We start from the raw sequence: 12,834 nt of genomic DNA, 5'->3' as shown, positions 1-12,834 counted from the left end.
GGAGTCTCGCTCTGTCGCCCAGGCTGGAGTGCAGTGGCACAATCTCGGCTCACTGCAAGCTCCGCTCCGCCTCCCGGGTTCACGCCATTCTCCTGCCTCAGCTTCCCAAGTAGCTGGGACTACAGGCGCACGCCACCACGCCCGGCTAATTTTTTTGTAATTTTAGTAGAGACGGGGTTTCACCATGTTAGCCAGGATGGTCTCGAACTCCTGACCTTGTGATCCACCCGCCTCGGCCTCCCAAAGTGCTGGGATTACAGGCTTGAGCCACCGCGCCCGGCCAATATTTAAGGACACATTACTAAGTAATCATCTGATTTAACAGAAGGGGTCACCTGGTCAACTGGTCCATTGAAGAGGACTAACTGCAGTTTCTATTCTAGCCTCGGGTTCACACTAGGTTTCTATTTCCCACCTGGACTCATTGAGTGCAGAACCATTCCTGGCATGGCTTCTCATGAGGGGCCAGAGACTGAGGTAAGGGGGAGTCATTCCCGACCTACCAAGCACCAATTCTAAGATGGCACTTTGCGTCCTTCCTTCACAGACCCTGGCAGTCTGAATACTGTGAAGGCTTTGGGATAATATTCATGTTGACCTACGCTGACACTGCTGTAGATCTGGAAGCTGGAGCCATATTAGTAAAAATGCAGTTGGTGACTTTTGCAAGCAAAAATCATTATGTAGAAAAAGTGACATTTAGGCCGGGCGCGGTGGCTCAAGCCTGTAATCCCAGCACTTTGGGAGGCCGAGGCGGGCGGATCACAAGGTCAGGAGATCGAGACCACAGTGAAACCCCGTCTCTACTAAAAATACAAAAAATTAGCCGGGCGCGGTGGCGGGCGCCTGTAGTCCCAGCTACTCAGGAGGCTGAGGCAGGAGAATGGCGGGAACCCGGGAGGCGGAGCTTGCAGTGAGCCGAGATCGCGCCACTGCACTCCAGCCTGGGCAACAGCGTGAGACTCCGTCTCAAAAAAAAAAAAAAAAAAAAGTGACATTTAAGGGGCCCAGAAGTGCTATTGAAAAAGAGGTCTATGAGAAATGTTAGATATTTTTGCTTTCCCCTTCCCATATATGACTTTTGAATAGGGAATTTAGAGTCATTTTGCATCTAATTTGAATCATGGTTTCACTACGTATCTGATTGTGTGACATTGGGAAAGTTACCTACAGTCACTGTTTTGTTATCTGAAAATCAGTGCTATAACTCCTACCTCAATTAATTATTCTGAGGAGTAAATGGAATAACATACCCCTTGGCTACTTGGACTCTGCTGTTGATCCTCAACTGACTTTATTTTATTTTATTTTTTTGTAGTGATGTGGTCTTGTTTTGTTATTCAGGCCGGTCTCGGACTTCTAGGCTCAAGAGATCCTCTTGCTCAGCCTCCCAAAGTTCTGGGATTGTAGGTGTGAGCCACTGCACCCAGCCTCAACCAACTCTTGACTACCAAAGTAACAGAAAAGTGCAGGATAAAACGGAGTCTTGGGCAATTTTCACTTCTTGATGCTATGTTCTGTTTAAAATCACTTATACACATTATGTTGTTCTCTTGAGAGTCATGTTTAATTGATAGGACTTCCTTCTTCTGGAGACAATCTACTTGAAAGGTAAACTCAAAATAAACATGACGCTGCTGTAGAAGGAATTATAGTTGATTCAACCTCCTTCTTCACCTCTGTTTTTCTGTGAAACATTTGAAATCCAGGTGCGTTCTTTTCAACTCTGAGTCTCTGCTCAGACCTCAGTAGGTCTTCAACAAGTATCGTTAAATGAAGGAATTAATGAGTGATTCAGAAACCTGAATTGGTAGAACCTATAAATACGTTGTAATTTTTTTTTAACTCTGCACATCAATAGTGAGTTATTATAAAGTTCTCCTCAAGCATTACTGTTCTATTTTTATCCTAACAGATTAGCTTGTACAATCATATATCCACATTCCCCTGTGAAGAATTGAGACCTGAAGAGAATAAATCTCTTGACAAATTCAAATGGCGAGTTTGTAAAAGAGCCCAGTTTGTAATCCCAGTTGCTGAGTTTTCTTTCTATCATAACTTTGTCTTCCTCTTCTTGTAATTGAATCCAAATATACTTGTTCTAATTTTAAGCATAAATTTAATGCATTTAAGCATTTTTCTTAATTTGGTCTGCTACTACTGGTTACGTTCAATCATTTCTCACATTTTGCAGCTATAGATTACCTGTGTATTTAATTTGGCTCACTGCTCCTGGATAGGAAATCTACCTCCTACTCTGCTTGATGACCTCGGCTTCTTGGGATCATTGTAAATTTCCTTTATAGAAACAGCAAGATACCAGTCACTCTAATCTTTGGTGCTCTCCCTTATAAGAGGGAGATAATTAATAATAATAATTAAAAAAAATTTTTGTCCTTTTATACAGATTTAATGATATAAACTAGGTAACATAGCACAAAGGCTGGCACATAAAACATCCTAGGAAATGTTAGCTGTTATTATGAAGTACTTTCAATAATGGTTCTCATTAAAGCTGTGATAGGTAATATTTCTATTTTGAAGTACAAGAAATTATGTATGACTCAGAATAGTGAAATGACTTACTTAATATCACACAGAAGTTCCCAGGATTTAAACCTTTACTTTTGAAACCTCAACTAGTATTCTTTCCATCAGATCTCAGCAGAAACTATAGAAGACTTATTTGTACTTTTTAAAAACCAATTTACAGAGAAATATAATTCACAAGTATAGTGATTCTGGTATCAGGCAGTCAGTGCTTTTTTTGACCCTGAGGAAGAAAAACTGTTAAATTAACTTGTCTAGTAGCAATGCACCCATCTGACATACTCTAAGTGTCTAAATTTTATTTATTCATAAAGAAACCAGAGCCTCTTAGGAAAATGTCTGATTCCAGGCCTATCTAAGACAGAAATTGCTCAAGATGAGTCTGGAATCTCTTGTTATAACATAAACCAAAGAAGCTATCAAGGATTACTAGGATTGTATCAAAAGCACCCTTGAGTCAACTTAAACAGCCTCCCACTGTCAAACATGTGAAATTTGAAAATCACTGAAGAAATACTAACTGCAACGGGTTGAAATACATCAGATATATTTAAATCCATGAAGTCAAAATGATACTAAAAAAAACCCCAAATTTTTCATTGTCCTCTTTTGAACAACTCATTACTCTGAAAACTGATAATCAATCATTTATTCTGCATTTCCTACATAATCTATACCTGAGCATAACCAAATAGTGAAAGAGAGTAAATTTCTTTTTATTCAAGCCAATAAATGGGGAAAGTATGATGTAATTAGAATAGAACAATTTTGTAACTTCTAATTAATGGATAGAGGCATTGATCCTCAATAGTTGCTAAAATCACAAAAAAGAGTCAACCAGACAATTATATACCACCTAGTTGAAGTATGAAACATTAACTAAGAATAATCCTTTCAGAAATCAAGCTGAAATTTGATCAGACCTTTAAAATATAGCTACTTCCAACGTTTTCAGTATGGTTTGGGAAAAAAAAATCTATCTACTAACTCAAGAAACATAAAGAATAAGGGAAAATGCTAAACAAGAAGTTAGAGATGACATCATCAAAATTTAGATCCTAGGGAATTCCACAGGACAAACAACTTGAATTTATCAACAAATAGGAAAAAAAATGGAGAAGGAATCCATATGTATATCAACATGGAGCTTGCTAAATTATAGTACATCTGCATATTGGGGTAGTATTCAATTTTACAAAGAAATGAGGAATAACATCTATATGCTGATCTCAAAAGATGTCTAAAAATTATCTTGTTTAGACTTTATTTTGACTGCCTTCTAATCATATTGAGAAAAACTCATGATCTCAGATATTAGGAATGTATTTTTGGTCACAATTTAGAAAGACTTCCTGGAGATAGCTAAACTAAAGTTTCTTAAGCATGTACTGGGCCTGAAATTCTAAGGATCTTATGAATGTACTGAGTTTGAAATTCTATAACAGATAAAAAGCCATAAATGATTCAAGGAAATGATAATTTCATCAAGTAAAGGAAACTAGGAAAAGCCATTTGAAGCCACACACAACAAATATAAAATAATATATGGTGCTGTCATTGTTTTTGAGATTTTGCTTATTCTAAACCTTGAACAACAGGTCTGTTACAGTATTATAATTATAAACTTATATAATAAATAATTAATAATTGGAAAAATTAATTTTGTACCAAAGTGAATGTTAGTATTATGGTTTTTGTTCCTACCAGAGAACTAAATACATACAGACACTGTCACTTTTGTATTTAATGCCGATCTTAAGAACTTGGAAAAATTTGAATGTTATTGAAAATTCATATATGAACTGGACACTTTGTTCCCTTCTGAGGGCCCAGGAGCTATCAATCTTTTATTTCTAGTATCACTTTAATTGTATAAACTTAAAATGGGGGATTTTGTTCTCTGTTTCTGGAAAATAAAAGTTCTTGGGTTATCATTGGGGCTACTTAGTGCGTTCTGCATTCCGTTCCACTAAGACACCTAGTATAGTGGTTAATTGTATGTGTCAACTTGACTGAGCCATAGACTGTGTTTATTCTGTGTGTGTCTATGAGGGCATTTTGGAATGAGGTTAACATTTGAACCAGAAGACTGAGTAAAGCAGATTGTCCTCCCCAGTGTGGTGGGCCTCATCCAATCTGTTGAAGGCCCAAATAAAGGCAGTGTAAGGGAGACTTACGCTCTGTGTTTGAGCTGGGACGTTGGTCTTTCCTGTTTTCAGACTCAGACACAAACTGAAATTATGCCATCAGTCCACCTCATCCTCAGTCCTGTAGAGTCAGACTGGAACTATATAATCGAGTCTCCTGAACCTCCAGCTTTCCAACTACAGACCTTGGAACTTCTCAGCCTCCATAACTGTGAACCAATTTATTAGAGTAAATTTCTCTCTCTCTCTTTCTTTCTCTCTGATAAACACACACACACATGCACACATCATATTGGTTTTGTTTCTCTGGAGAATGCAGACTAATACACTAAGAAAAGTAATTTTCTGCTGTCAAATTTATTGCTATCCAGAAAAGACAACAAGTGTTGCCAAGAATGTGGAGAAATTGGGGCCCTTGTTTATTGTTGGTGAGAATGAAAAATGGGGCAGCCACTAGAGTAAACAGTATGGAAGTTCCTAAAAAAATTAAAAATAGAACTACCATATGATCTAGTAATACCACTTCTGAGTATTTACCTAAAAGAATTGAAATCAGAATCTCAAAGACATAAAAGTCTTCCTGTGTTCATTGAAGTACTATTTACAATAGACAATATGTGGAGATAACCTTTAACTATCAACTTCTCATTACTCAGAATATGTACTTTCCAAAATGATTTATAAATGTGACATTCATTATTGAAATATGTGCAGGAGTTAGAAAAACTGGATAATTGGGTTGAGCATATTATCAAGTATTTACTTTGTTTCTTGATGTAAGAGATAGTTCTGATCAACCATGTGTGTGTGTGTGTGTGTGTGTGTTTTTAAGATATAAACTTCATTTAATGGTAGCACATCAGCAGAGATTTTCTGCTTCTATTTTTTCCTAATGTTATGATTGTTAACTAGCATTTTCAGTTGACTTTACCATTTAATAAGATATTAATGTATCACAGATTTGCACAGAAAAACCAGACTCATTTATTACTAAAACGATCATAATCAGTATACCAAAATAATTGACTTTATTGCTTTCTATATTCAAGATCAAAGCGTTGTCTTATTTTTTAGTTTTCTTTGTGGAACATAATGCCAATTTATTCCTTATAATGACTTCAGTTTCAAAGGAGATTGCATGTTTGAATGAAAATAGATGTTTACTTCCTCTTAAGGAACTAAATAATGAAAAAGTTGAATAAGACCACTGCAGACAGGATAATACTATAAATTTTGCTATACCCTCATAGGCCAAAGTCCTCAAAAATAGTCAATCTATCAGAAAGATATAACAATTATAAGCATATGTACACCTAACATCAGATAACCAGAATATATGAAGCAATACTCACAGAAATGAAGGGAGAAATATACAATTCAACAATCATAGTTGGAGACTTAAATAATGAATAGAATGGCTAGGCAGAAGATAACTAGAAAACAAAATACTTCAACATTATAAACAAATTTGATGTAACAGCCATCTATAGAAAATTCCACCCAAATAAAAAAAGAATATGCATTCTTCTCAAGTACACATAGAACATTCTCAAAAACAAACCGAATACTAGACTGTAAAACAAATCTCAATAAATTTAAAAGTATAGAAGTAATCTAAAGTATATTCTCCAGTCACAATGGAATGATGTTAGAAATAAATAGCATAAATTAATTTGGGAAACTCACAAATATGTGAAAATCGAACAACGCACTCCTAAATAATCAGTGGGTCAAAGATATATCCCAAGAGAAATTGGAAAATACTTCAAGACAAATAAAAATCAAGACACAACATATGAAAACTTGTGCAATGCTGCTTAAGCAGTGCTGAGAGGAAAATTTATAGCTATAAATATTCATATTTTATAAACAAGATCTCAAATGAATAATGTAACTTTCCACTATAAGACAATGGAAAAAGGAAAGTAAGCTAAACTTAAAGCAAGTATTAATAAAAGGAAAAAAATAATAAAGATCAGAGTAGAACTTAATGAAATAGAGAATTTTAAAAAAATAGAGAAAATCAAGGAAAACAAAAGCTAGTTCTTTGAAAAGTTAAAACAGAGAAACCTTTAATCAGATTGACATGGGAAAAAGAAGACTCAAATTACAAGAATTAGAAATGAAAGAAGGGCCAGCACAGTGACTTATGCCTGTAATTTCAGAATTTTGGAAGGCTGAGGTGTGAGGATCACTTGAGCTCAGGAGTTCAAGATGAAGCTGGGTAACATAGGGAGATCCCGTCTCTACAAAAAATAAAAAAATTAACCAGGCATGGTATGCACATCTGTGGTCTGAGCTACTTAGGAGGTTGAGGTGGGAGGATTGGTTGATTGAGCCTGGGAGGTCGAGGCTGCAGTGAACCATGATCACACCACTGCACTCCCATCTCTGTGAAAGAGTGAGACCCTGTTTCAGAAAAAAAAAAAAAAAAAAGAAAGAAAGAAAAGGAAAGAAAAAGAAAATAAATGAAAGAGAAGATATTACCACTTCTCTTACAGAAAAATAAAGAATTATGAAGGAATATTATGAATATTTGTATGCCAATAAGTTAGATAACTTAGATGAAATGGACAAATACCTAGAAAGACACAAGCTATTATTATAAAACACACTTAATAAGGCAATCTCCATAGACATGGAATAAGTAAGAGATTGAATATGTAAAAGCAAAATAAAGCAAAACAAACAAACAAAACCATACAGAAAGAAAAGCTCATGCCCAGATGTTTTCACTGGTGAATTCTACCAAACATTTAAAGAAAAATTAATACCATTTAAAAAGAAAATCTTTTAAAATATATTAGGGGGGACCGCTTTTCAACTTATTCTGTAAAACCAATATCACACTAATACAAAAACCAGACACAAGCATTACAAAATAATTGTAGACCAATATATTTTATGAATATATATGGAATACTCCTCAACAAAATACTAGCCAACTACACCTAGCAACATTTAAAAAGAATTACATAACATGATCAAGTGGAGTTTATCACAGGAATGCAAGTGGTTTGTCATTTAAAAATCAATTGTTAATATACTACACCATATCAATAGAACAAAGAACAAAAACGATATGATAATTTCAATAGATGCAGAAAAGGCATTTAACAAAATCCAACTCCCTTTCCTGATAAGAACACTCAAAGACAAGAAAAAGGATAGAACTTCCTCAATCTGATAAAAGGCACCAACAAAAACCCATAGCTAGTGTCATATTTAGTGGTGAAAGACTGGTTGCCATCCCACTAAGAGCAGGAAAAAAACCCACCAAATGTCTGCTTTTGCCCTTGTATTTGACATGATACTGGGAGTTCTAGCCAGGTCAATTGGGCAAAGAAAACAAGTAAAAGACATTCAGATTGAAAAGGAAGAAGTAAAACGATCTCTATTTGCAGATGACATGATTTTATATACAGAAAATCCTAAGGAATTTAGAAGCTATTAGAATTAATAAACAATTATAGCAGGGCTTCAGGATAAAGGTCAATATGTAAAGATAAATTGTGAGCCATCTGAAATAATATTAAAAAGCCAATTTTATTTATAATAGCATCAAAATAAATAAAATATTTAGAAATAAATTTAACAAAATGAATGCTAAAATTATATTGTGAAAACTACAAAACATTGTTGAAAAAATTAATGAAGATAAATAAATGGAAAAACATCTGTTCATGGATCTAAAGGTTTAGTATTGATAAGATCACAATACTTTTCAAATTGACCTAGAGATTCAACAGAATCCCTATTCAGAATCATCCCTGGATTTTCTGCAGAAATTGACAAACTGACTCTAAGATTCAGATGAAATTTCAAGGAATACAGAATAGCTGAAACAATCTTGACAAAAAAGAATAAAGTTTGAGGTCTCAAACTTCTGAATTTCAAAACTTACTACCAAGAAACTTCAATCAAGTAAGTGAAGCCTAAGGATAAATATATAAATCAATGGAATAGAATTATGAAGTTTCTATTGAGAGTTCAGAAGTAAACCCATGTGTCTATGGTTAACTGATTTTTGTTGAGTATCAAGACCATTAGGTGAAGAAAAGCATAGTCCTTTCTATAAATGATCTTGGAAGAACTGGATAGGCACATGCAGAAGAAGGAATTTGAACTCCTACCTCACACCTTATATAAAAATTTACTCAAAACAGATCAAAGACCTAAATGTAAGAGCAAAATTATAAAACTCTTAGAATAAAACATTGGGATAAATCTCCATGACCTTGTATTTGGCAATGGATTCATAAACATGACACCAAAACCATGAAGAACAACAACTACAAATAGATAGATTGAACTTTGTCGATTTAAAACGTTTGTGCTTCAAAGGACACCATGAAGAAGGTGAAGACAACCGACAGAATGGGAGAAAATTTTTGCAAATCTTATATCTAACAAGAGAGTTGTGTCTAGAATATAAAGCATACTTAAATCTCAATGAAACAAATCCAATTAAAAAATGGGCCAAGGAGTTGAACATTTTTCCAAAGAAAATAAACAAATTACTAATAAATACATTAAAAAATACTAAATATCATTAGTTCTTAGGGAATTAAAAAGAAAAACTTCAGTTAACAATAACCTATTGTGTATTTCAAAGTAGCTAGAAGAGAAGAATTTGAATGTTTCCAGCATAAAGAAAAGATAAATGTTCAAGATGATGGATACCCCAATTACCTTGATTTGATTTTTACACATTATATGCAGCAAAATATCACATGTACTCTAAAAATATGTATCTCTATTATGTGTCAATTTAAAAAACCTTCTATTTTACAGTGACACACCATTTCATATCCACTAGATTGGCTATAATTCGAAAGTCAGATAAAAAGTGTTGACAAAGATATGGAGAAATGAGAATCTTTATACACTGCTGGTTGAATGTAAAATGGCACAGCTGCTTGGTTGAACTTCCTGGTAGCTCCTTTAATAGGTAAACATAGAGTTGCCATATAACTTAGTGATAGATGCAAGAGGCAGTTAAAGGAACCTACACAGGGTCTTACCTGGGCATGCCCGCAACAGACTAGGGGCCCGCATGCACCCTGGAAAAATGAGGTGATGGCCTGGTATTCACTCTGTGAGTTGGGAGCCTGTTGGCAGGACCCCTTCTTTTTTTGCTGTGGGCTTTCTTTTTGCTTAATACATCTGCCCTCCTCAACCTTCAACGTGTCTTTATGTCTAATTTTTCCTGGTCGTGAGTCAAGAGCCTGGATTTTAGCTGAGCTGAGGAGCAAAAAAATCCTGCAGCACTAGCATTTCCACCCTTAGGTATACACCCAAGGTAAATGAAAATACATGTCCATACAGAAACTTGTACATAAATGCTTATAGTAGGCCGGGCGCGGTGGCTCAAGCCTGTAATCCCAGCACTTTGGGAGGCCGAGACGGGCGGATCACGAGGTCAGGAGTTCGAGACCATCCTGGCTAACAAGGTGAAACCCCGTCTCTACTAAAAAATACAAAAAACTAGCCGGGCGAGGTGGCGGGCGCCTGTAGTCCCGGCTATTCGGGAGGCTGAGGCAGGAGAATGGCGTAAAAACCCGGGAGGCAGAGCTTGCAGTGAGCTGAGATCCGGCCACTGCACTCCAGCCTGGGCGACACAGCGAAACTCCGTCTCAAAAAAATAAAAAAAATGCTTATAGTAGCATTATTCATAATAATGAAAAGGTGAGAACAACCCAAATGCTCACCAACTGATGAATGGATAAAGAAAATGTAGTATCTTCATACAATGGAATATTGTTTGCCCAAAAAGGAATGACACATAGAAACATGCTACCATTGGGGTGCAGAAAACAATTCCTCAAAATGTGGTGCTTGGGCATATTGAATGCTTTTGCAAATTAAAAGGCCTCAGAAATAAGCCTCAGAATTAAGATCCTTCTAACATTGTCTTGTTCCTCCCCCAACCCCAAGTACAGGGAAGAATTCTTGACTGGAATTTCCTTATCTGACCAAGAAAGCTTATTACCAAAAGAAACACAATTACCTTCTATCCTCTCCCTGAAATCTCATTACCTATTGCAGAAAAGAAGACTGAAGAATGCAACCACAACTGAATGGACTTTTTCACAAGATAATTTCTGCCTCTTGGACTCATTCAGATTCCAAAGAGAATCATTAGAAATTAATTTGTCTCCCTAGTTCATTCATTCTCCCTGATTATCATGTACTACCCCTCAAAAGAATTGTCTACATTTCCCACTTCCTTTCTCCCTTATGAAAAAGGTAAATAAACTTCTGTACCCCATTTGGGGGTTAGGGTAATCACTCTGACCACCCCTCCCACCCCTGCATGTTAATAAAATGTGTATGCCTTTTCTCCTCCTGTCTTTTGTCAGGTAATTTTCAGTAAACTTTCAGAGGGCAAAGGGGAAGTTTGCCTTTCATCCTTACAGTTTAGTACTGTACACGGAGTAACAAATCACTCTGTTCATTCTGAAGGCTATGAATGGGATCTTGGAACAATTGACAAAAAGCCAGAAAAGAAAGGTAAGAATTTTTTTTTTTTTAAACCAAGTAAGTTATCTCACATAGCTACCTGTGGTGGCAGATCAAACAACGGTAGTAAGAGTATTTGTCTCTCTCCCTCCCAAAATTGGGTTAACAGGTGGGGTTTGGGGAAGGGAGTATGAGAACTAGCTCACTTATGAAATAAGTAAATTGTCTATATTTAAGAGAAAACTTTTTAGAGAACTCTTGTCTTAAACAGTTATCCTATTGGTACCTATGAAAAGATAGAAAAGGAATATGGCCTAAAAAATTCCCTTGGCAGGGTTGATAAAAAAGAGAAACAAAGCAGAAATCAGATTTAAAACAAAGTTAAAATATTTTGTACTCTCAGACTGACTTCCTTGAATTCCCTGAAAAGTTTGCAGTAAAGGACATTCAATCTTGTATTCTTGCTGTTAAAATGCTGTTTTTACCACAATGTCCTGGGTTTGATTGCCCGTAAGGAATCTGTCACTTGGAAATGTAAGTGCTTTAACTTGGGATAAGAAATATTTATTTAAAAATTGGTTTGATGTTTGTGTTACTCTTGACTTTTGGGGTACCCATTTATTATTAATCCTTTTCCCTTTCGTTAATAGTTTTTGATTTCCTGTCTTCTGTCTCTATGAGGCACATAAGACTTTCAGGCCTTTGTGTGTAGATCAGATGAAAAGCTAGGACCCTAAAGAATATGGCTGGACAAAAATGTGGTTTGTACCCACTTTGTGACTAGCAAAAAGTTTCTTTATTTGAGCTGTCTTTGGAGGTGGTTCTGGGTCTTTTGAGAATGGCATTGCACCTCCTTGGACACACCTCACACATCCTTGGTTGTTTAGCTGTCTTTGGGGTGGTTCTGCCTCTTGTGAGGATCGTTTTGCACCTCTTTGGAGATGCCTTGTGGTTACTTGGTTAATTCAAAACCTTGATTAAGACTTATTGGTTTTGGTGAGTCACTTGGAAAGTTATCTATGGTTTAAAAGGGTTCAAAAGCTAGTAATATTGGCTGTTTTTTCTGGCTAAAATCTGATAAGATATTTGAAAATATTTTTTTAAGAGCTCTGTGGTCAGTCAGCTTAATTGAAAGCTGACATTCAGCTGGGCGTGGTGGCTCACATCTGTAATCCCAGCATTTGGGAGGCCCTGGTGGGCAGATCCCCTGAGGTCAGGAGTTCGAGATGAGCCTGGCCAACATGGCGAAACCCCGTCTCTACCAAAAATACAAAAAAATTAGCTGGGCATGATAGCATAGGACTGTACTCCCAGCTACTCAGAAGGCTGAGGTAGGGGAACTGCTTGAACCCGGGAAGTGGAAGTTGCAGTGAGCCGGGACCACACCATTGCACTCCAGCCTGGGCAACAAGAATGAAACTCTGTCTCAGAAAAACAAACAAACAAACAAACAAACAAACAAACAAACAAACAATCAAAAGCTGATATTCAGGAGATAGCCAGCTAGCTAGATATGCCTTTCTACTCTTTCTCTTTTGGATTATGTTTCTCCCCTGGGAACTTTTTTTTTCAGTCAACTAAACCCCTTTTCAATTATGTTTGATCCTTGTTTATTTCTTTTCTTGTTGATGTAATTTTTACTGAGAAAAAAATGTAAAGCTTCATTGGCCTTCTG

This window comes from Macaca nemestrina, chromosome 4, assembly GCF_043159975.1.
Source record: "Macaca nemestrina isolate mMacNem1 chromosome 4, mMacNem.hap1, whole genome shotgun sequence".
Classification (NCBI taxonomy): Eukaryota; Metazoa; Chordata; class Mammalia; order Primates; family Cercopithecidae; genus Macaca; species Macaca nemestrina.
The sequence above is the reverse complement of the archived record's forward strand: the minus strand, read 5'-3'. Positions refer to the sequence as shown.